Source organism: Artemia franciscana, chromosome 21 (assembly GCF_032884065.1).
Source record: "Artemia franciscana chromosome 21, ASM3288406v1, whole genome shotgun sequence".
NCBI classification, from domain to species: Eukaryota; Metazoa; Arthropoda; class Branchiopoda; order Anostraca; family Artemiidae; genus Artemia; species Artemia franciscana.
In genome coordinates, this window is record NC_088883.1 from 23,987,627 (window position 1) to 24,013,831 (window position 26,205).

The 26,205-nt window shown below is 36.8% G+C and overlaps 1 long non-coding RNA gene across 1 annotated transcript; it reads left to right on the forward strand.

The window, feature by feature from the left end:
* LOC136040947 (uncharacterized) lies at window positions 1-24,685 on the forward strand. Its single transcript, XR_010620919.1, has 3 exons — window positions 1-222; window positions 3,958-4,170; window positions 10,747-24,685. It is a non-coding gene; the product is annotated as an uncharacterized LOC136040947 (long non-coding RNA).
* Window positions 24,686-26,205: the final 1,520 nt, after the last annotated feature.

Here is a 26,205-nt window from a genome sequence, read left to right on the forward strand (position 1 = left end):
ACTAAGAATCAAATCCAATTAACCCTTTTTCGAACCCAACAGTGATGAGTCAAGGGACAAGCTGCCGACTAAGTCATTAATTAAGGTTTGCGAGATTGAAATTCCCCTTTTACGGGTAATAAAGACATATTTTGCAGTTTGCTAGAAAATTGCGAAAGATCGTGTACTTCAAGTTGGACAGAGCTCAAATCAACAGAAATCGGGAGATTATATCGAATGAAGGTAAACATGAGAAAAAAACCTGAATATCTAAAAAAAAAAATGTGAGAAAAAACATCTGCCTCTGTATTTAACCTTTACCAGCATCAGTTAGAAAGTAGAAATTTCAGAAAAAGAATCGAAGACGTTAAAATGGTTTGAAATTTGTGGACGATGACGATTTTTGAAAAAGTAAGACTTGTACTTTGAAAATGTACCTCAAATTAGCCTCAGAGACTACATCATCCTTTCCATCCTTAAATCAAGCTGCTGTAATGTTCTGTTGTATTAGGGATGTTAAATGAAACCCTAGACCCCTTTTTCACAATTTTCCTAGAACCTCTCCCCCAGCCTCACTCTGTCTCAAAGCTGTTAGCCCTAAACAATCATTTTGACTTTCAATATTTATTTTCATGTTCATAAGCAAAACAAAAGCGTAGAAATGACATGACAAATAAGTCAAGTTTGTGAAAGAGCTAGAAGGGTAAATTTTTCGTACTTGGAATCAGCACATATTTTTAACCGGACAGTGAAAGAAACATTTATATAAAAATTTGTTAGAGGTAAAACAACGTTTTTACTAGACTACGTGTGAAAGTCACATAATTAGATTTAGTATATTCGGAAACCCCAGTCTAGAGGTTTTACCTCTTATACCTCTACAAAAATGCGATTTTTTTAAAATTTTTCTTAGAAGAAAGATCACGAATACATGATAATCTCTTTGCTTTTTCTTTTATTTTCTGTCTTCCGCAGGGGTGATCGTATCGAACCAAAAAAACAGATAGTGGTAACAAACTGTAAGTACGGAGCGATCCGGCTCAATAGTGACCAAAACTGAAAAAAAAAAAACAGAATTTAGATACCCATAGATATATCAAAATAATCGGCTTTTTACGTTGATTTTAAATATATAAGTTTCATCAAGGTTAGTCCTACCCATCAAAAGTCAGGAGCCTGAGAATATCTGGCTTACTTTCAAAAAGGGGGAAAACACCCCCTAAAAGTCATAGAATCTTAATGAGAATCACACCATCAGATTCAGCGTATCAGAGAGCCCCATTATGGAGGTTTCAAGGCCTTATTTACACAAATGTGGAATTTTGTATTTTTGTGCCAGAAGAAAGATCACGGATGCGTGTTTATTTATTGTATTTTTTTTCTAGGGGTGATTGTATCGACTCAGTGGTTTTATAATTTTGCAAGAGGAGTCATTCGAACAGAAATTAAAAGTTTTAGTGGCTTTTTTTAAGCGAATAATAAAATTGAAGTGCAACTAGGCCCCCTCCTACGCTCACTTTTTTTCAACGTCACCGGATCAAAATTTTGTGATTACCTTTTCGTTCAGCATGGTCAAAATATCTAATTAGTGTCTTTGAGGACGACTTAATCCCCCACAGTCACCGGAGGAAGGACTGCAAGTTATGAACTTTGCCCATTGTTTACATATAATATTTATTATTGGTAAGTATACAAACGATTTCAGGGGGAATCTATTCTGGCGGGGCTGGGTGGATTGGGCTGCTTGGGAGGATCTTTTCATGGAGGAATTTTTCACGGAGGAAGATGATTTCTATGAAGGGGCACTGGATATTTCAGCATTATTTAAAAAACGACCAGAAACTAGATTAAAAAAAAAAAAAAAACAAGTTTGTTCAACTGAAAGTAAGGAGTAACAATAAAACTTAAAACAAAGAGTAATTATTATGTATATGAGGGGGTTCGTCCCCTGGTCAATACCTCGCTGTTTACACTCAAGTATTTTTAGTAATTTCAAAACAGCTATTTATTGTAATTAAACGGCCTTTGTGATTCAGGGGTCATTCTTAAAGAATTGGAGCAAAATTTGAACATTGGCGCCAACAACGAGGTATTGACGAGGAGGCAAACTCACTCATATTACTGATATTACATATATGAGGAAGTTCTTTTCCTCGTCAATACCTCGCTCTTTACGCTAGTTCCAATTTTGAAAAATAATGACCGATATAAGTAATAATTTGTTTGTGTTATTTTTCGGCCACTCTTAGCATTTAAATTAGGTTATTATAAAGTTATTACTAGTTTAAACAATAATGTTAAATTAATGTGCAAATTTCATTTTAATTATTCACGTACGGTGAGCCCGATTCAAAACCTGCATTAATTCAAAAACGTTCGGAATTATATAAAAAAAAAACAAGCTTTTTTTAACTGAAAGTAAGGAGCGAGATTAAGACTTAAAACGAACAGACATTATTCTGTATATGAAAGGGGCTGTCCTCTCCTCAAAACCCCACTCTTTACGCTAAAATTTGACTCTTTGTCACAACACTACTTTGGAAAACAATAAAAACTTTAGTATTAAGAGCAGGGCGTTGAGGAGGGGACAGCTCCTTTCACATACAGAATAATTTTTGTTTTAAGTTTTAATGTTCCTTCTTACTTTCAATTTAAAAAATTGTTTATTTAATTTAATAATCTTAAAAGATCAGGAGAGGTCTGATTCAAACGGAAATTTAAAGTTCTGGTACTTTTTTAAATGACCAAACAGAGTTTGCCACGGGTTGGTGACGTTATCTGTCATACTTTGGCACTAAACTAAGATTTCACCCTTAAGAGGACGAAGCTGTTTCGATTGAAAATTCTGAGACATTCAATAAGTTTAAAAGTATAAAAAAAACTATACATTGAGCATCCCAGTTTTAGAGGCGATACATTGAAGTAGCACCAGTTCCAGAGTGCGCAATGCTGCATGGCGGTGCTTTTGTTCCTGAAAAGTTACATAGTTCATTCACTGCAAGTTATATTCACGTCTTTAGAAGACAAGGTGGGACAACAGCCCTGCTTATCTTAGTTACTCCTCATTTTGAGCTTGGCTCGGTTATTTATTGTAATTTCGGTTTTGGTTTAATTTTTGTTTTATGGTGATTTGTGGTACTTTTACACTAGGAACATTATTTGACTTTAGTTCTGCACATCGCTGGTTTCATGTAGCTCTTCACATTTCTTTGAAAAGCTTCTTTTCTGGGAAAAGTTTTCTAAATTAATATTTCGAAAGGAGATACCAACCTTAGTCTCGAATTGTCAACAACTGCAAGCGAGGCTGAGCCATATCTCAGGAATGAGACCACAGTCAGTTGTAGTAGGGAAATTTGCCCTATTATTCACTAGGCTAGTAATAGTGAAGATGCTCCAAAAACTTGATTCAAATTTGGGAAGCGAAAATGTTTAAAATAACTAGAACTTTTAACAATGTAAGTAGCTTTTTCGATCTATTTCGTCAAATTTGTACTAAACAATTTTTAATTTTGTATGAAAACTTACTCCTTTTTTTTTTAATTCAACTGCAAGAGCAAAAACAGTAGATAAAAGCAGTAGTATTAAACACACAACAGTAACATCAGAAACAAGTTGAGGCCTAACTTAGAGCCTACCCTAAAAGAAAAAAAATTTGGAGTCAAGTGTACTCACTCTCCTATTCATAAGAAAAACTTTCCTGAAAGCTTTTCTTTGTGATTGAAACTCTTGATACAAACTTATCCGATTTTTTTTTGAAAAAATGACATGAAGAACATTTAAAAAAAAGGAGAAAACATTAATTTTTCTGATTACAACAATTTTGGTCCATAAGCATCTTCATTTCTTTAAAATTACATTTTCCCAGGCCCGAGGCTTTTGGATGGCTAATGTTAAACTTAATGAAATTATATATTTGGAATAAGTATAAAAAGTCAATTTTTTCAATTGATCTATTGTTAGCAAATTTCTTATTTTTAGCTTTGGTTACGATTGGGCTAAGTCATTCCTCACTTACCCTTAGTTCCCACTGCTGCGTCAATCCCGACATGATTTTTGGTCTGGTGGAAAAGACTTTACGACAGGATCGGATGGAGGTTCACAATGAAACGCAGACTTTTGCGTCGCTGCGACAAACTTTAGACCTTAGTTCCTGCTGCTGCGTCAATCTCGATTTGTAACTGGATTTTTAAGGTAAAGCAGGGGTAAAATTTTACTTTAGCTACTTTTGGCTATCATTGAAAGAGGTTAGGTTAGGAAAATGAAACTTTCAGGGATGTGTCTAAAGGCTAAAGTATGTCCCAGGAAGGTATTTTGAAGTACCTACATCCACTTCTTTTCCCTCTAGAGGGTCTTGAAATTTTCGGGTACCTTAATTTTTGGTTATCAGTTTCTTTTACTCTGGCTTTAGTTCTGAAAGAAATCGCAGGATTTTGCGCGAAATCGCAGCAGTGGGAACTAAGGGTTAGAATTCTTTACCGCGAACTGTTTGATTTATGGTTGTTTGAGTTTATATTCAACCAATACTAATTCATACAATCAGGTTTCGCTTTCTTTGTTTTTAATACTGTCAAGCGTTGTTTGTGTAAGTTTGATTCTGCTGCCACACACAGAACAATAAATGAGCAACAGCCAATATTTTAGCGGCTGTTTGGCTGTGTGTAAATATTGGCAACTGAGGTGACGACAGACGGTGATAGTTTTTAAACACTAAGCCCTTTCCATTATACGATCGCAATTTTGATTGAATTTTTTTTTTTTATTATATTATTAATCATCATTTCTTGTTCTACTGATGATTCCAAATATTGTTTTGAGAATCTGGTTGATCAGTAAATACACATGATATGCACCCTTTTTCTATTTTAACAAGCGAATCTGCGTGAATAGGAAATATATATAACTTTTTTTTAATTACCGCCCCTCTGTTAGTTTCCACCCTTGCGTAAATAGAGGAATTAGCGTCGTTGTTTGTAGTGACATGTTGACATTCTACAACAAAACTTGGATTTTCTATGAAAGCGATTTTTCTGATATGTGATATGTATTAGTCTCTTTTTATCGGATTAATATCCAAGTGAAGCGGTGATTAGAGACATATAACCTGTAGACTGCCTGTACAAATATAATTAGGCATAGCAGATGTAGGCTAAAAAGGTTATAAGATACTTAAATGCCCCATTTTCAGTACTGTAAGTGTTGGGTTTTCTTTGACCTTGTAACACTTACTGTTAGATTCAGAATTTAGCCAAGTTAGCCAAGGTTATGGTTCTTCTTAGTTGCTTAGTTTAGATCCTTCTTAGTTTCATTTTCTGCATTGTTTGGTCCCATTCAATTTTATCTAACGTCCAGAGCCATGGAAAATCATCCCCAGAAGGTTCCGCTCAGAAATGATGAACTGGTAGAAAATCGACCATGATTTTTGGAAAGACCATATCAGAAATCTAATGTGATTAGGCTACTCCTTTTTTGTGATTTTTTCTTCACCAAAAACTGGAATTTTAAAATAATTGTTTTTGCCGATGAAATATCATTGATGTTCTGCTAATAAATTGCACAGACTGTTAGATTTGACCAGAGCCATTTCTTTCAGGGGGAATCGAACCAGATGCCTGGGGCACCGCGGCTGCGGAGGTGCCGTGGTTTGGGGGTTGTCCACTTTGATAAAAATTTTACTTGGATTTGACTTTTTTGCTTATTTTTGTATCGGGAGGCGAGTAGTGTAATTTAATTTTTTCCCCGAGTACCACCAACCTCAGGAACAGTTCTGGATTTGACCTATAATGAATTAGGTGCGGAGAATTTGAAAGAAGTCACCGTGTAAATGTCGGTTGATAAGGTGTGACGTAATGACACAATTTAACGTGACTTTTAGGGAATTGTAGGGAAAGCAGGCCGTCTGCGGTTGGGTTGGGAGAATGTCATAAATAAAGTTTGAAGGAAAGCGAGAACTTCCTGGGAGGGTGTAAAGAGTGAAGCTTTGGATATGTTGGGATGGAGGAGGAGCGTGCGTAGCTATGTTGACCACAGGCGTTATGTGCTACGGTCAGTTGTTGTTAATAGTATTATTAGTATTAGTAGGGAAATATGCACTCTAATTGAGTTTTGTAACTAGGGTGTAAAGTTCCATGGAATGGTAAATTGAGCAACCAAGCTAATTTTATCATGAAAACAGACTAAGGGTCTGGATTCAGTTCATCTTTTGAATGAAACGGCTAAATGTAAGATGCAAGATTATTGGGTTACTTATTTGTGTGATTTGGGGCTGACTAGCGCAAAACTAAAAAGGCTAGTTACTATGGTAGGCTCTCCGTGGAAACAAGTACCCCTCCCAAAAGATAGGTTATCGGTGGCACACTAGGAGAGTTTGAGAGATAGGAGAAAAGGTTTACGGGTTAGTCAAGAAAGGTATGTTTCAGAAAGTTGTTGAGAAGCTAGGCTATGGAATAATGGGGAAGAATTAGAACTGAAAGTGGGGACGGGTAGTAACAAAACAAGCAAGGGTTATTTTAGAAAATCGGGGAATCACAAATTTCAATGTTATTTTCGAAGACCGCATTGCCTTTTCATGACGTATTAATATTAGCTTAATGGGGAAAATCCCTTTATTTGACAGTAAAACGCACAAATAAAGCTTTGGGTACTTATACAGTGGCCGTGTTCAGAAGATAAACTAAAATACTTCAAGTAGAAAATTGACATTTATAAACAACGAAAAATTTACAGATTCAAATCTCTGACTTCCGGGTCATTGATTTGATTATTATGTGCAAGTTCACTTGAGGAAGGTGGGTTCTTGTTTTTGTTGAGTTATGTATATATGTATAAATAGGGAAAATACTTTGGGAAAATACAGAAAGATGGAAAAAACTTGAAAGAAAAACTTTTCTGCATGCTGACCAATGGTCTGCGTTACGCAGGCACCGATCTCTTGATTCAATGCCTTTAATCGGGGGTGCAATGTATGCTTGGGGAAAATCATCCACCACCTCCCCTGTTTCCCCCCTAGATTTACCTACGGGTAAACATAGAAAAGATGGTTTAAATTGCTTTCCTGATTTTTGCAAGGAAATAAAAGAATTGAAGGAGAATATTTTGCTGGGATTGATTAAAAAGAAGGAGTGGATGGTATAAAAGAAGTAACTCCTTCCTTAAAGGAGTGGAATTTTATATCAAGCTATAGGTGATAAATTTTGCGGAGATAAATAAGCTGCAAAAGTCGGTTATTGCCAGAATTGAAAATGGATGTAGCCCTTATGGATATAGCCGAATATAAAGCTGTGACGCTCCTAGGCCCAAGGGTTTTGGCACTCCATTTTTGCTAGATTTTCGGATAAATCCGAAAATTCGGGGATAGTGGAAATACAGAGCAGAACGCAACTGATGAGCCAAAAGTAATGAAAAAGAGAGATCGACATATGACAGTTTGTAAGTGGCCTCGGAATTCCTGTATTGTTTTAATATCATTTTTCTATGAATAGGCAGTGCGGTGGCGAAGTGCACCTGGCACTTTTGTGATAAATCACATCAGTCAAGTTTTGCTAAGAAAAATCACGGTAGTTGTGTATTATTCAGAACACACTCAATGAGTGAACTTAGGTTCTTTCGTGAAATTAAATAAAAAAAAACAAGTTTTTTTTAACTGAAAGTAAGGAGCAAAATTAAAACTTAAAACGAACAGAAATTACTTCGTATATGAAAGGGGCTGCTTCCTCAACAACATCCCGCTCTTGACGCTAAAGTTTGACTCTTTCTCTCAACTCTTCTTTTTAAAACAGTAAAAAACTTTAGCGTAAAGAGCGGGATGTTGTTGAGGAAGCAGCCCCTTTCATATACGAAGTAATTTCTGTTCGTTTTAAGTTTTAATTTTGCTCCTTACTTTCAGTTAAAAAAACTTGTTTTTTTTTATTTAATTTCTGAACGTTTTTCAATCAATGCATGTTTTGATTTTGGCTCTCCGCAGAGGAATAATTTAGCATAACGAAAATATACTCTACGAACATATAGTTTCTGAGGTTCACTAAAAAACTGCCAAACCGGACAAAGAGAAAGCAGATGAGGTACAACTAGGCTATTATAAATTTTCGCAAGATTTAATTTATCAATGTGTTTAATATTAGATACTTTTTTGCTAAATGACTTTCTCATAATTTTGATTGAATGATTTGGAGAAAAAAGAGCGGGGGAGGAAGCCTAGTTGCCCTTCGATTTTTTGGTTAATTAAGATAAAGGCAACTAGAACTTTTAATTTTTTACGAATCTTTTTTTTAGTAAAAGATATACGTAACTTATAAATTAGCTTACGTAAAGTAGTTTTGTATTCTCATGTTTTTATTACATATATGAGGGGGTTCGCCCCCTCGCAGTACCTCGCTCTTTACACTAAAGCTTAGATTTTGTCCCAATTCATTAAGAATGACCCCTGAATCACCAAAGCCGTAAAATAAATAGTTGAAATTACTAAAAATACTTTAGCGTAAAGATCGGGGTATTAGGAGGAGGTGAGCTCCTCATATGGGTAATAATTTCCGTTCGTTTTAAGTTTTAATGCTGCTCTTTACTTCCAGCTGAAAAAAACGTTTTCATATTTCTTTTTTCATTGTTTTTTTTTAATAATGCTAGTAAATCCTGCGCTCCCTTCATGGAAATTTTCCTCTACCATGACAAATTCCTCGATGGAAAGCTCCCCCAGCCTATCCCCCTATTCTCAACCCCTCCCCCCAACCAAAAATCCTACTGAAAACGCCTACACACTTCCCAATAACCATTACTATATGTAAGCACTGGTCAAATTTTGTAAATTGTAGCCCCTCCCCCAGGGACTGTGGGGGAGTAAGTCATCCCAAAGACATAGTTTTTATGATTTTTGACTATGCTGAACAAAATGGCTATCTCAAAATTTTGATCCGTTGACTTTAGGAAAAAAATGAGTGTGGGAGGGGGCCTAGATGCCCTCCAATTTTTTTGGTCACTTAAAAAGGGCACTAGAACTTTTCATTTCCGTTAGAATGAGCCCTCTTGCGACATTCTAGGACCACTTGGTCGATACGATGACCCCTGGGAAAAAAAAACAAAAAAAAACAAATAAACACGCACCCGTGATTTGTCTTCTGGCAAAAAATATAAAATTCCACATTTTTGTAGATAGGAGCTTGAAACTTCTACAATAGGGTTCTCGGAGACGCTAAATCTGATGGTGTCATTTTCGTTAAGATCCTACGACTTTTAGGGGGTGTTTCCCCCTATTTTCCTAAATAAGGCAAATTTTCTCAGGCTCGTAACTTTTGATGGGTAAGACTAAACTTGATGAAACTCATATATTTAAAATCAACATTAAAATGCGATTCTTTTGATGTAGCTATTGATATAGAAATTCAATTTTTTAGAGTTTTGGTTACTATTGAGCCGGGTCGCTCCTTACTACAGTTCGTTACCACGAACTGTTTGACAGACTACAATGCAGGTACATTTTAATTAAATATATTTAATATAGGGTTGGTTAGGTTATGTTAAGTTAGGTATATCCAGGCCTGCTTATGGAATCATTTCCCAAATTTATCAACTCGGTTCGGATTTAAGGTCTATCTCTGCTTTTAATTTTTTGACCCATACATGCTTCTAGTATTAGTAAATACCATATTTTATCATATAAAGTGCAACCAATTTCTGTCTAATTTTAGAAAGTTACTAATCACTACGGTTGACCAATAAAAATAGAGCACCCCAAAAAGACGATCCCTTATTTGATTCCCCTCTTTAATTCGTTACACCGTACTATGAACGGCTGTTATCTGCTTTGTTATAGAATAATTTTGAAAATGGTTTACTTGGTGAATGACATTCAAGTGGTCCCCTCGATTGAATTTGATATGCCTAATAATTCTTCTTTGAGAGCCACTTATAGTCTGTTTATATCATGTTGTGATCGAAAATCAGTAAACCATGACATATTTAATATGATGAGGGATTTTGGATTGTAAAAGAAAATTTTGATATCAAAGCAAACAAGTAATATAGATCGAGCCAGCACCAAGAATTTATTTTATAAGGGATAGAAGTAGAGCCTTATCTAGAATTTTTGTTTGGGTGGGGTGACGTCACAAAAAACTATTGCAACAAACTTTTTTTATATGCATTTTTGTTGGTGTTGTACAAGTAGTAAGAAAATTTCAGTGTGTGTGGGAGGGGGTCAAACAAGGACCCCCCTGAATACGACCCTGTCTAAAAGTGAAATTAAAACTTTGGTTTTAGGCAGTGATTTTGGCTTAACTAGAGGGACGCCATATAAAGTGATTCAACCTTAGTCTTAATTGGCCCTAGACAGAGATTTGTCCTTTCTAATGGTAATTAGAAACAATGGTAATAATAATTATAATTATAACAATAACTAGCAGATTTCTATACTGTATACTAACCTCTCCTAAATTTACAGTTGAAAATGTACCGATCAAAGAGTATGGGTAACTTATTAGAGTGGAAACTGGTGCTAGTGTCAACATGATCAGCTACCAACACCATCTAACGTTCGATGACACTTGTTATTTGTCTCTTCAAAATTATATTTACCTTAGTGTCCAGATTTTTCACTCTCCCACTCATTAAAATAGGCTATTGATCTCCCCATACATAAGTGACAATGTAATAGGCTTAAAGAAAAAAAAAATTCCACGACACCACATTTCAAACAAGTAAACTCTCAGTTTCTCTGTGACCTTGAAGAAACCCTGTGTCAGGAACCGTGAATCTTATACAAGTTATTTGCCTTTTCAGGTATTATATTTGCTTTATCTACTTGTCGATCCACACTTACCGTTGGAGATATTCTTCTCCCATAAATAAGCAGCAATGTGATTGGCTTGCAAAAGTACATTGCCAAAGTGAATCAATAGATAAGTACACTGTTTAAAACGGAAATTCAGGACAATAATCTTTTTTATCTATCTGCACGTTAACGTATACACAACTTTTACAGTGAATATGCCGGCACTTATTTAACCACTAGAAACAAGCGATGGAACAACCAAATATTAAAACTTTCCAGTTAATTAAACTTTGGTCATCTTTATTATTGGTGTATTTGGTTTTGCCACGAAAAAAAAGCATAAAAGACACTTATCTATGGATTAAATCAGCTTCAAATCGTTCTGATTATTTTTATGATTAAATTTTGATTATTTTATCATTATTTTATTATTTGTTTATTTGGTTTTGCCACAAAAAAAAAAGACACTTTTCTATGGAAGAATCAGCTTCAAATCGTTCTGACTATTTTGCGTAAAATGGATGCAGAAAAAACTGCTCTTACCAAATCGAGTTACTCCATCCGATCCACACTTGCCGTTGGAGATATTCTTCTCCCATAAATAAGCAGCAATGTGATTGGCTTGCAAAAGTACATTGCCAAAGTGAATCAATAGATAAGTACACTGTTTAAAACGGAAATTCAGGACAATAATCTTTTTCATCTATCTGTACGTTAACGTATACACAACTTTTACAGTGAATATGCCGGCACTTATTTAACCACTAGAAACAAGCGATGGAACAACCAAATATTAAAACTTTCCAGTTAATTAAACTTTGGTCATCTTTATTATTGGTGTATTTGGTTTTGCCACAAAAAAAGGCAAAAAAAGACACTTTTCTATGGAAGAATCAGCTTCAAATCGTTCTGACTATTTTGCGTAAAATGGATGCAGAAAAAACTGCTCTTACCAAATCGAGTTACTCCATCCGATAAAGGACGAACACCAAAAAATAAAATTGAGGAGAAACCTATTTAGTTTAGTTTTAATATACACTTATTCTTGAGCCCTTCAACTGAAATACATCAACGAAGCCATTAAACCATCATGGTATTATGCATGTATGCTATTTGTTTTACTACCGTAAGTACCATGGACGCTCTAGAAATGAATGGAAATGGACCCTTGACAGTAATAAGAGGACATTAGAAAAAATGCATCAGAACACGAAAATGAAAATATTCCTTTCAGCCGCAGGCCAAGTTTCGCGTTTCTCTCGTAATATATCGACACACTTTCTTTTGGTAATTTCTCTCTGAGCCGCAAGCCTAACACCCCCCCCCCCTAAAGCAACACGTATGCAAGGTGCTAATTTATAACTGCGTACAATTTGTGGATATACAACATTCATAAATAGATTGTCCGGTTTACCGACTCTAGAACATGCAACATATAATTGTCCATGTAAAAAAGAATCCATATTAAGATCTATACTGCATTTTTCTAATGGTTTCCCTTGAGCTTTGTTGATGGTGATTGCAAATGCTAATCGAATTGGGAATGGCAATCTTTTAAATTGAAAAGGCAGATCCGCTGGAATCATGGGAATGCGAGGAATAAAAACAGCCTCACCCTCGGAAGGTCCTGTCAAGATTGTTGCCTCTATTACGTTTTTCATTGTTTTTTGTTTTTTTTTAACGGCAAGTCGCGTGCCATTGCAAAACTTTGGTGGGTTAATATCTCGTAACAGTATTATTGGTACGCCTATTTTTAGTTGTAGCAAGTGTGGTGGAAACCCTGGGAGATCCAGGAAATTAAAAAATTTTGATGGATAATTAACCGCTTCATTTGATTCCAGAACTGTGTCGACTGACTTGTTAATGACTGCCTGGTTTCGAATCTTGCTCTTGAGCATACAATATATAATTGTCCATGGGATAAACAATTCGTATTAAGATTTATCCTGCATTTTTCTAATGATTACCCTTTAGCTTTGTTGATGGTGATTGCAAATGCTAATCGAATTTGGAATTGTGGCCTTTTAAATTGAAAAGGTAGATCCGTTGGAATCATGATAATGCGAGGAATAATAACAGCCTCAACCTCGGATGGCCCTGTCAAGACTGTTGCCTAATGACTGTTGCTTCTATTACGTTTTCCATTGTTTTTTTTGTTTTTTTTTTTACGGCAAGTCGTGTGCCGTTGCAAAGCTTTGGTGGGTTAATATTTCGCAACATAAATATCGTTACGCCTATTTTTAGTTGTAGCACGTGTGGTAGAAACCCTGGGAGATCCAGCGAATTTTTACTTTCTCTTTCATCCGCAAGCCTGGTTTTGCGTTGCTCTTGTAATACATCGACACGCTTTCTTTTGGTAATTTCTCTCTGAGCCGCGAGCCTAACCCCCCTCCGCCCTATAGCAACATGTATGCAAGGTTCTAATTTTTAACTGCGCAAAACTTGTGGATATACAACATTCTTTGTGGTCCCATTGTCTGTGCATATAAATAGATTGTCCGGTTTACCGACTCTTGAGTATGCAACATATAATTGTCCATGGGAAAAACAATCCGTATTAAGATCTATACCGCATATTTATAATAATTGCCCTGGAGCTTTGTTGATGGTGATTGCAAATGCTAATCGAATTGAGAATTGCAATCTTTTAAATTGTAAAGGCAGATCCGTTGGAATCATGGGAACGCGAGGAATAAGAACAGCCTCACCCTTGAAAGACCCTGTCAAGACTGTTGCCTCTATTACGTTTTCCATTATTTTTTTAAGGCAGGTCGCGTGCCGTTGCAAAGCTTTGGTGGGTTAATATTTCGCAACATGATTATTGTTACACCTATTTTTAGTTGTATAACATGCAGTGAAAACCGTGCGAGATCCAGCGAATTTAAAAATTCTGATGGATAGTTGACCGCTTCATTTGATTCTAGAACTGTGTTGACTAAAGCATTCATTTCGTCCGCAGGTGTCGATCTAGGACACGCCTTCGTTGACGTAAAGCCGCGAACCTGGTTTCGTGTTGCTCTGGTGATTCCTCGACACACCTTCTTCTTTTACTATCTCTCTCAGCTGCAAGCCTGGTTTCGTGTTTTTCTGGTGGCTCCACGATACGCCTTCGGTGACGTAAATTGGACATTCCTAATCTGGTCCTTTCTCTTTGAGCCGCAAGCCTGGTTTTGCGTTGCTCTGATGTTTCCTCCTGGTGCTCCTTTTTTTGAAATGATAGGATAATTTCTTTTTGCCATTTCAAATTTCATATTTCAAATTCATTTTATTTAAAAAAAACATGCGACGGACAGAGCCGATTATTAGTTTTTATTGTCATATACACACAAAATTCGTCGACAAGTCAAAATTAACATTCACCAAATTATAATATATACAATTAACAATAATAATTGTCACGTAAACACGAAAATAAGTCAACAAGTATACACAAAATCATAATATATACAATTAACAACAATAATCCAGATTAAAAAGTCGACCCAGCATTAAACAACTTAACAAACGAGGGCACAAAATTAAGCTCATAACGAGCATGTGACACAGTCACAGGTTGAAGTTTCGGTACAGGCTCTGCAATGGCCCTGAGTTGCCTTACTCGTGCCGGTTGATGTCGGGGAGGGGGAATATTTCGGTGTAGAGGGCTGGACAAAATTTTATTGCCAAAGGATAGGGCTAGTTTTAAACGACGAGATTGAAGGGTTTGAAGTTGAAACTGATTAAGGAGTGATATGTACTGTACTTTTGGGGCTTTTGAGATTACTAGGAGGGCACGGTGTTGCACCCTCTCAACCCGGTCCGACTGTTCCCTAGTCAGCCCGAAATGCCATACAGGGCAACAGTATTTAAGTGTGGAACGTATAAAAGAGAAATAGATGCGTAGGAGGTGTGGTGCAGGGATTCCATGGCGAGCCAACAACTTCAGAGACCTGATGGTCAAATTAGCTTTTTTAACATGCCATCAACATGTTTATTCCACTTCAGATCCGAAGTGATATGAACGCCGAGCAGTTTAATTTCGGTCACGTGACTGGCGTGGGAATAGGTGGATTAAAAACTGGCGCAGATTTTAAAAAAGAAAATGTTAAAATTACAGATTTATCAAAGTTGACAGTCATTTTGTCCACCTTTGCCTCTTGACATATATCTTTCATTAATGAAACTGCTCTGCTTGGTAGGTTTTTTCGACAACATTCAATGAGCGACAGATCGTCGGCATACTTCCAGCGGTCATCCAGTGTTGTTGCCAAATCATTTATTATGACAATAAACAAAAGTGGTCCCAAGAGGGTACCTTGGGGAACTCCACAAAAAATGGGCAGTGGGTCGGAGTAGGTGGACTTATATTTTGTCCGTTGATATCTACCAGAAAGAAAACTAGCAATTAAACGCACAAGGAATGAATGTACACCTAGTCCAAGAATTTTTTTTACAAGAATATTGTGGCTAATTAAATCAAAAGCTTTTCTTAGATCTATTGCAATAAGATTAATCCAAGAATCTGGTTCATCAAGCTTTTGCAAAATACTGTCAATTATACTTACTAAGTAATGAGATGTAGATGTGTTCGGCATATTTCCAAACTGCTTCGGATCAATTTTGTCCAGAATACAGTCTTTCAGCCATGCTGCAACAAAACTTTCATACACTTTGCTAAAAATGGGTGTCATAGTGATCGGTCGGACACCCGAAAAATCATTGGGCGCATCTTTCTTTGGTATTGGTGTAATGAACCCATTTTTTCCAAATTGATGGATACTCACCTATTTTTGTCACCAGATTAAAAAGGAGTGTTAGGGGGCCACTAAGATAATCTGGAAATGCTTTGATGAGATCAACGGGAATACCTACTGGGGTAATGCTTGCTCTTTTAAGCCTTTTTAATTTGAAAAACACCTGGGACTCTGATATCAAAGGGAAATCAAAAGACTCAGGAGGAGGGGTGGGTATTTCCACGCTCAGCAAAGGCGGGAGGGATTGCACAATGTTACCCAGATGTTTATTAAGGGAGTTGGCTGTTACGACGTCATCTTCATCAATGCCAAAATCGACTTCTTTTTCCACCTTGCCTGTCAGCCTTTTGATTCGGTTGTACCACTGGCTTGGTTTGGACTCGAACAGATGATTAACTTTACGTTCTACATATTTGTTCGTGTGTTTTCGAGTGACTTTTCTTAGTTTGTTTTTCAACCTGTTGGCTTGTTGGGTATTGCCATGACGGAAAAGTCATCTCTTTTCCATTACCATTTTCTTAACTCCTTGTGTAATATATGGTCGATCTGAAGAGAAACGTTTGGTTGACTTCTCAGGAAAACAGGCCTTGTAATTTTGAAGCAAAGTTTCTTGGAAAAAAGTAGCTTTTTCGTTGCTACTTTTAGCATCTTGAAATTTTTCCCATTTCTCGCAGCTTAACCATTGGCTAAAAGTCAGAAGTCCCTCATTTGTGATTGGTCGACTGATAGTTACAGTTGTGGTGTAATCGATTTTAATGGATCAGGTGGGGCTAATTTCAAAAGAAAAATGGTAACTTCCTCCAATTGGAGCCCCGGTCATAGGTATGTTGTAAAATTCGTGCATATTTGTGGAAATTCGGTCAAGGGAGGTGCCACCTTTGGTTGTGGGAAAATTGACGAGCTGCTTCAGGCCGATTCCGGCGTCCAGGTGATGGAGCTTTAATCCATTGGCGTCGCTCATCATGAAAATTCCGCATGATGGGTATTTGCCCAAAACAAAATCCGAACTGAGTTGTAGATTTTCTACGAATGCTTAGCGGTATTCACTCGTCTGACCCGGCGAGTAATAATACACGCAGAGAGCAATACCAGTGAGTTTCCGGGGGAGACGTCATGGTTTTAGAATGACCCACATAATTTCGTCGTACTCAGTTAAAAAAGGGACATCAAGTCTAGCTGCTTTTAAAATTTCATGGGCATAAATAAAAACTCCGCCACCTTTTTTCCCCAGTGGATGGTCATCAGGTTTTATTTTTATAAACTTATCAAAACCACCTATTTTCGGGAGTTCTAGGTTTTGTTGATGAACTTCATAAACCATTAGGACAGATGCCTTTGTTGCCTGAGCTAGACTTTCTAACTCAGCCACTTAATCAAAATTTAAACTTTCAGCATTTGCGTAAATAAACCTAGGGAAGAAAAAACATCAGAATTATAATACTTTACCTTAGTGGTGTTTGATGCTCTCGTTGTAGGTCTTTGTAAGAATGTGTTGTTTCCCTGGTGGGCGGGGATGTCATCAGGATTACCCACACCAACCAAGGGCTCAAATTTATTCAGTACTGGAATTTCGGCTGAAACGAAAGAAATTGTGCCCTCGCCAGTGAGGGCTGTAAGGGTGGACAGGAGGGGGGAGGTACGGGGATTTGAAACACTGTCGGGGGGCTCGGGGACGTTATCTTTTGTGGGGGATAGAAAAGTTGATGTTGCTGAGGTAGCAGATCCGGGTAAAACATTCCGACCGACCGAGAAGGTGCAACACATGCTTGGTTGGGGGTATGTTGATGTACGGGAGGGATTGTTGGTAAGGGGGGCCACGCAGGTCCGCAAAAGGTGTAATCACGATGTTTTTGAATTCGTAACTCCCGTCCAATTAAGTTTTTTGATGCCGGGTTTGGATCCAGAAAAGCATTTTCCTGTCGATTGGTATGACTGGAGCTACGTCTCTTTGATGAACCGCAACACGCATGCGCGAAAACACATTCTTTTTCAGTACATGATAAAACACAACATAAATCAACGTGGTCAAAATTACACTCATTATTACTGCAAGTTTTCGAAATAAAACGCGGACATATATATAGAAAACGACACTTTTTTCTGTGCTTACAGAAACCACTTTCATTCAAATACCGACATATCTTGTTAAATTTGGGAGCCTCTTTCACAAAAAACCTGCATATAATATTACGTCCTTTACTCGTTAAGGACTTGCGCTTAACTTTTTGTTGAACTGTTTTCTCGAAAACAATTAACGGTTCATCTTCAGTCGGTTGAATGTTAAGAAACTTATTCTCGTCAGTTAACCTTACGTCAGCTAGTTTAACACTTTCCTGAATCTCCTTATCGAGGATCATTCTCACACTGCATGCACTTTTTATGTCACTTAATGAGTTGCAAATCTGATTGCTCGGGGCTTGTATGTGAAAGTATCACATTAGTGATACTTTCTCTTGGAGCCACAATATAAGTGGTACTTTTTCTCTGAGCCGCAAATATTTATATTGAACTAGCTGTTGGGGTGGCACTTCGCACCACCCCAACACCTAGTTGGTAGGGGCGCTTCGTGCCCCCCAAGCCCCCCGCGCGCGTAAGTCGTTACGTGCCAAATTAGTTACGCGCCATTGTAGTTGTGTCCCTGTGTCCCACCTGTGAATATAGATAGATATATATATGTTTTTAACTACGTAAAACTTGCGAATATACAACATTCTTCGCTGTCCCATTGTCTGTGCATATAAATAGATTGTCAGGTTTACCGACTCTTGAACATGCAACATATAATTGTCCATGGGAAAAACAATCCGTATTCAGATCTATACCTCATTATTCTAATGATTGCCCTTGAGCTTTGTTCAAGGTGATTGCTAATCGAACATTCCCTGTGTCCCTGTCGTCATTTATATATCTCCCCTCTGACCCCCGGCGTCCCCGTTGTAGTTGTGTCTCTGTGTTCCGGTCGTCATTTATATTCCCTGTGTCCCGGTCGTCATTTGTGTCCCGGTGTCCCAGTCTGTAATATCTCTTTGAGTGTCCCGGTCGTCATTTATATTCCCTGTGTCCCGGTCGTTATTTGCGTCCCGGTGTACCCGGTGTGTAATTTCGTCAGTCGACAAACATGACGTGAGTCGACAAACCACTTCATGACGGCATAATGCTCGATCCTTATAATACCGTCAGTCAACACACAAACATGACGTCAGTCGACAGACACACAAACAAACAACTTATTTTTATATACTAGCTGTAAGGGTGGCGCTTCGCGCCACCCCAACACATAGTTGGTGGGGGCACTTCGCCCCCCCAAGCCCCCCGCGCGCGTAAGTCATTACGTGCCATATTAGTTACCCACCATTGTAGTTATGTCCCTGTGTACCACCTATGAATATAGATAGATATATATATATGTGTTTTTAACTACGTAAAACTTGCGAATATACAACATTCTTGGCTTTCCCATTGTCTGTGCATATACAAAGCCTTATATACTTATAATGAGGTCACATGCAAACGCTCTTTTTACAAACAAACAAACATGCATACATACAACTCATTTTTATATAGATACGATACAAATTAACTGCGTAAAACTTGCGAATATACAACATTCTTCGCTGTCCAACTGTCGCTGCATATAAATAGATTGTCAGGTTTACCGACCCTCGAACATGCAATGTACAATTGTCCATGGGAAAAACAATCAGTATTAAGAACTATACCACATTTTTCTAATGATTGACCTTGAGCTTTGTTGATGGTGATTACAAATGCTAATCGAATTGGGAATTGCAATTTTTTAAATTGAAAAGGCAAATCAGTTGGAATCATGGGAATATGAGGAATAAGAACAGCCTCACCCTCAAAAGGCGCTGTCAAGATTGTTGCCTCTATTACGTTTTCCATTGTTTTTTTTTTTTACGGCAAGTCGCGTGCCATTGCAAAGCTTTGGAGGGTTTTTGTTTTGTAACAATATTATTGGTACGCCTATTTTTAGTTGTAGCACGTGTGGTGGAAACCCTGGGAGATCCAGGGAATTTAAAAATTCAGATGGATAATTAACCGCTTCATTTGGTTCCACAACTGTGTCGACTGACTTGTAAAGGACTGCCTGGTCTCGAATCTTGGTCAAAACAATGTTGTTGATTTCGTAGACGTCTAATTTTTGGGTGCAAGAATCGCTCGTTCACTTAGCCATTTATTATTTTTATAATTGGTTAGAATATTTGGAAATACTTTTTCAATCAATTCATTTTTGGACATCACTAAATTACAGAATTTAGCAGGTAGTTCTATACGTCCTGAAATTGAGTCTACTGGGAGCTTTCCGTTTCCAATTGCCATCAATTGATCTGAAAATGTTTGACCAGAGTAATCGTTTTGCAATCGGACACACATATTTGTAGTTAATTTTAATGTCTTTACATGTGCCCATAAATTACAATTTTTCAGGCAAGCATTCATTTCGTCTGAAGGGGTTGATCTAGGTATTACAGGTAATGTTTGCCTGAAATCTCCCGCAAGCAATTTGCTGCCAAAGAGTTTCGAATTCCCTCGCAAATCTTTCAAAGATTGATTCAGAGCCTCGAGCGATTTTTTGTGTGCTGTTGTGCACTTGTCCCAAATAATTAGTTTGCATTGCTGCAATACTTTACCCATCCCAGATGATTTGGAAATACTGCACGTAGGAGTTTTTGTAGAATTCAAATTCAGAGGCAATTTCAAAGCGGAATGAGCAGTTCTTCCACCAGGCAGCAACGTTGCGGCTATTCCGGACGACGCAATTGCCAACGCTATATCATTTTTTGATCGAATTGATGGTAGAATCAGTTTTATCACAAACGTTTTACCAGTACCTCCTGGCACATCCAAAAAGAAAATTTCTCCAACGTTGTTATCGACACAATGCATTATCGTATCATAAATGTCTTTTTGCTTCGACGTTAACTTAGAAATGTTATTTTGTACATACGACAATAGATCACTCGTGCTGTAACTTTGTTCACGATTCAATTTTACACATGTCGAAACAGCAGCGGTACGATTAGGTGAAGGCATTCCCAAATCCTGAAAAGGTTTGTTTGCCATACAAACGGTGTAGAAAGAAGCATTCATGTTGATTGGGGTGAACGGTGTAGAGTCTTCCTATCGTGGTATCTTTGAAGATGGTTGGTTGGGCGTCGACTGACTTGCCCTGTTTTCGACGTTCACATACTTTATTTTTAGTATTCCACGTGTAATACGAAGGCACTTCAGCATACAGCAGTTTTTTGCAAAAGAATCATTTTTGCATAACGAAAAGAAAGCATTTAACGTTGCATCCGGTGGATTCAGGGCTCTTTGTTGCACGTTGGATTCCAAAAAACAAACACGTTGACCATTCTGTAAATGTACCGCTACAAATGCGAGAAAAGACGTCAAATGCGAGAAAAGGCGAGAATCATACAAATTTATGATTCTCGCCTGAGAATGGTAGAAGGGACCCTGATCTATGATAAATTTGCCCTTTTTGCTTTGAAAGTAAGCATAAATTGATCTGGATTTTCGATTTGGGCACCAAAAGACGTCATTTGGAAACATGAGTTATATTTTCTGTGACAAAAAACGCTTTGATTCTGACGTAGTTCCAGTAAGCAAAGTCTTCAATGGCTCTGGTGGTGCAGCCAGTAGAGGAAGTTTAACTTTTCCTGAGGCGCAATACATTCCAATTGTTTCAGTATTGAATTTCAAGGCCTTGCAATAGGGACACATTCTAGACATAGTCCCGATTTGAACACATCTACTCAAGCTATAATCATCGACTGGGCTGTACCTGAATGCCAGGCGATGATTTTCAGGTTGCTTTTGTGATTCCTCGGCACGCTTTCTTTTGGTGATTTCTCTTTGAGACGCAAACCTAATTTCACGCTGTTGTTGTGATTCCTCGGCACGCTTTCTTTTCTTACTTTCTCTATCAGCCGCAAGCCTGTTTTCTTGCTGTTCTTGTGATTCCTCGGCACGCTTTCTTTTCTTACTTTCTCTATCAGCCGCAATCCTGTTTTCATGTTGTTCTTGTGATTCCTTGGCACGCTTTCTTTTCTTACTTTCTCTATCAGCCGCAAGTCTTTTGGCATAGACTCTTTGAGCAGCTTCCTCGGCTGTTGCCATTGTAGGTTCTTCAGTCATTTTACAATTAAAAATTTCTCTTTCAACGATCTTCTTACAATTAAATGTTTGTCTTTGAACGATTTTATTAAATACTTATAATGACGTCATATACTAAGCATCGTCATAACAAACATGACGACAACTAACTTCATGACGATATACAGCTCAATCTTTATAATGATATCAGTCGACAGACAGACAAACAACTTATCTATTTTTATATATATATAGATATAGATAAGACGTCATATTGAATATGACGTCATGTATCGGGCCCCAGCATGGCATGCTTAGAAGCCTGCCTTCTATATATGGATTCTCATTGTCCCTTGTTTTTTAACCGAATACAGTTTGCTGTCTTTTCATATTGCAGTTTTTTCAAAGATATTTGATTATTAAAGCAACTCCAATTTCTAGCAATGATATCTACTAAGCTTCAAAGTTTTGGTTTTCTTTTTTAAGGCTTTTGAATTCTTGTAATCACTGGTTTTTAATTTAATTTTTTTTCTTTTTTTAGTCTTTTATTTTTTTTAGTTTTTTAGTTTTTTTCTTTTTTCTTTTCAGTTTCTTTAGATGATGACCTTTTTTTGTTTTTTTAGTTTTTTCTTCTTCTTTTTCTTCTTTATTTCTTAGTTGTTTTTTTTCCGCAACGTGTCCCAGCAACACGTGTGCTGGGTGCTAATTTTGAACTGCTTACAACTTGTGGATATACGTATGGTAATTCCTCTGATATACTCGGGTAATTCCTTGACACGCATTCTTCTTTTACTTTCTCTTTCAGCCGCAAGCCTGGTTTCGCTTTGCTCTTGTAATACATCGACACGCTTTCTTTTGGTAATTTCTCTTTGAGCCGCACGCCTAACTCCTCCCTCTAAATCAACACACATGCAAGGTGCTAATTTTTAACTGCGTAAACATGTGGATATACAGCTTTATTCGCAGTCCCGATGTCTGTGCATATAAATAGATTGTCCGGTTTACCGACTCGAGAGCATACAAGATATAATTGTCCATGAGAAACACAATCCGTATTAAGATCTATACTGGCTTTTCCTAAGCATTGCCTTTGAGCTTTGTTGATGGTGATTGCAAATGCTAATCGAATAGGGAATTGCAACCTTTTAAATTGAAAAGGCAGATCTGTTGGAATCCTGGGAATGCGAGGAATAAGAACAGCCTCACGCTTGGAAGACCCAGTCAAGATTGTTGCCTCTATTACGTTTTCCATTGTTTTTTCGACGGCAAGCCGCGTGCCGTTGCAAAGCTTTCGTGGGTTAATATTTCGCGTCATGATTATTTTTACGCCAATTTTTAGTTGTAGCACGTGTGGTGGAGACACTGGGAGATCCAGCAAATTTTTACTTTCTCTTTCAGTCAGAAGCCTGGTTTCGCGTTGCTCTTGTAATACATCGACACGCTTTCTTTTGGAAATCTCTCTCTGAGACGGAAGCCTAACCCCCCCCTAAAACAACATGTATGCAAGGTTCTAATTTTTAACTGCGTAAAACTTGTGGATATACAACATATTTCAAAGTCCCATTGTCTGTGCGTATAAATAAATTGTCCGGTTTACCGACTCTTGAGCATGCAACATATAATTGTCCATGGGAAAAAACAATCCGTATTAAAGATCTATACCGTATTTTTCTAATGATTACCCTTGAGCTTTGTTGATGGTGATTGCAAATGCTAATCGAATTGGAAATTGCAATCTTTTAAATTGGAAAGGCAGATCCTTTGGAATCATGGGAATGCGAACAGCCTCACCCTCGGAAGGCCATGTCAAGATTGTTGCCTCTACTACGTTTTCCATTGCTTTTTTTACGGCAAGTCACGTGCCGTTGCAAAGCTTTGGTGGGTGAATTTTTCGCAACATGATTATTCTTACGCCTATTTTTAGTTGTAGCACATGTTTCGGAAACCGTGGGAGATCTAGCGGATTTGAAATTTTGATGGATAGTTAACCGCTTCATTTGATTCCGGAACTGTGTCGACTGAAACATTCATTTCGTCCGCAGGTTTCAATTTAGAACACGCATTCGTTGACCTAAAGCCGCAAGCCTGGTTTCACGTTGCTCTGGTGATTCCTGGACACACCTTCTTTTTTTTTATCTCTTTCAGCTGGAAGCCTGGTTAATATGACGTCAAAAAATATAAAAAAATCTATGTGTATAAAAATGTACTGTCCGGTTGTCCGTCTGTCTGTCTGTCACTAAGTATGACATCAATATATAAAAAAAAAACTAACTACAAAAACATAAAAGAATTAAAAACCATCTTCTATAAAAAAAACTGAAAAAACGAACAAAAAACTAAAAAGGAAAAAAACTAAAAAAAAGCAAAAATAAAAATAAAAAATAAAAGAAAAACTAAAAAACTAAAATAGAGAAAACAACTAAAAAGAAAAAGAAAAGAAAAGAAAAAACTAAAAAAAAATAAAAAAAGAAAAAACTAAAAAAAAGAAAACTAAAACAGACAAAAACTAAAAAAAGAAAAAAACGAAGAAAAACTAAATAAAAGAAAAGACAAAGAGGAAAAAAAGAAAAAAAAGAAAAAACAAAAAAAAACTGAAAAAACGAAACTAAAAAAAGAAAAAACTAAAAAGAAAAAAACAAAAAAGGGAAAAGCTAAAAAAAACTTAAAAACTAAAAAAGAATAAAACTAAAAAAAAGAACAACTAAAATTAAAGACAAAAGTCAAAACTAAAGAAAAAGAAAAACAGAAAAAGAAAAAAGAAAAAGAAAAAAGAAAAAACTAAAAAAGAATAAAACTAAAAAAGAAAAAAAACTAAAAAAGAAAAAATTAAAAAACCTAAATGAGGTAAAAAACTAAAAATAAAAAACTAAAAAACAAAAAAAAAAACAGGTCTATACAATCTATACAATTTGTATTAACACTTACCGCAGTATATTGGCTTTGATGCTCTCTTTCGAATGCAAAAGATGTGAGTTCAAGTCACTTTGCGGTAAACTATATCTATCTATCTATATATATATAAATAAGTTGTCTGTCCGTTACGCCAGATTATATCTTCTATATATATAAAAGAAAACAAACTAGAATGTAAAAACTGGAAATTGCATAAATATTTCAAAATATTTAGACAATAGATTAAAGTAATTCGAAAAAAGAAAAATGGTAAAAAACTAAAAAAAAACTAAAAAGAAAAAACTAAAAAAGAAAAAACTAAAAAAAAAATTTAAAATTTAAAAAATTAAAAAAAGAAAAACGTAAAAAGAAAAAACGTAAAAAAATAAAAAAGATAAAAAACTAAAAAAAAACTAAAAAAGCTAAAAAACTAAAAAAAAACTAAAAAAAACTGGGAATTGCACAAATATTTCAATATATTTTGACAATAGATTAAAGTAATTCGAAAACCTTAAAACAGATACCCCAAATTACTAAATACCCCAAAAGAAAAGAAAATATTGACTAAAAAAAGTTTTTTTTTTTTTTTTTTTTTTTTTTTTTTTTTTTTTTTTTTTTTTTTTTTTTTTTTTTTAGAATGGACGAATATGTTTTCTGGTGTACTAAGGCGTCTGCAATTACCTTTTGGAACCTGATTTGCCAGTAATACGACTGAGCTATTTACTACATAAAAGAATTCTACTTCACAGATGGATTCAGTCGGCGCATTGGAGATGTCTTACTCGGCCTGCCCGTAAGAGTAGGTAATAGTAACTGATTAGGGACCTGTTGTAATTAAAAGTAAAAGGTATAAAATAAAATTTTCACAAATATTCCTCATTTTCTTCTTCCAAAAATTCAGATGGGGCAAGGTCAGACTCCCTGCATGCCCTCCTCGTTCCGCGGCAGGAGCATAAGCTGCAGCATCCTTTCATTTTTGAGCAGCTACAGTCTTTCCCGCATTTTCCACTTTTGCATCTGCAGTAAGATTCCAGGCTTGATGCTTCTTTACAGTTGGAGACGACCGCATCTACTCCCCCTTCAGCCATCTTCCATCCAAGGAGAAGTGGATCTGGAATGCTCGACCGAGCCTGTACTGACGACCAGATTAACCATGTAGCGAATATGGCTCTTCGTATCTATGGCTCAAAGGTGTTGTCAGAAGGTCTTTTCACATCTTATTTCTGGCACCGAATGTAAGCCCTTACACTGGCCAGTGAATTGAATCCGGCCTGTTTACCGTATTGTTTACAATGACCAGGAATTTTGATAGGTCGTAAAATTATCTAAACGCGTCGACTGAAAGCTTCCCTTCTGCATCCTTGATCTGTTCCGTCACAGACACCATTTTTGAGGCAAAATTTGGAGACACCGCGGTGTTTAAGAAAGAAGCTTTCCCGACGCCGATGAAAAAGTTCTTTGTGTCACAACCTGGCAGACAGTGCACGAACGGTAACATAATCTGCTCCTTTTTGGACAAGTGGACTCCATCCGCCGGCTCGTGTACTGGGATAATGTAAGTTGGGAACTTCAAGAAAAGTTCGTTCAGTCCTTCAGCTTGAAGCTCTTTAAAAAAAATTAACACAGGCTACTGCCACGTCTGTGTCGTTGTCATGCACAACGATGCTACGATGCTACAAGCGTAACGGCTAGCGTACTTGACATGTGTCATAAGGCGTTGGT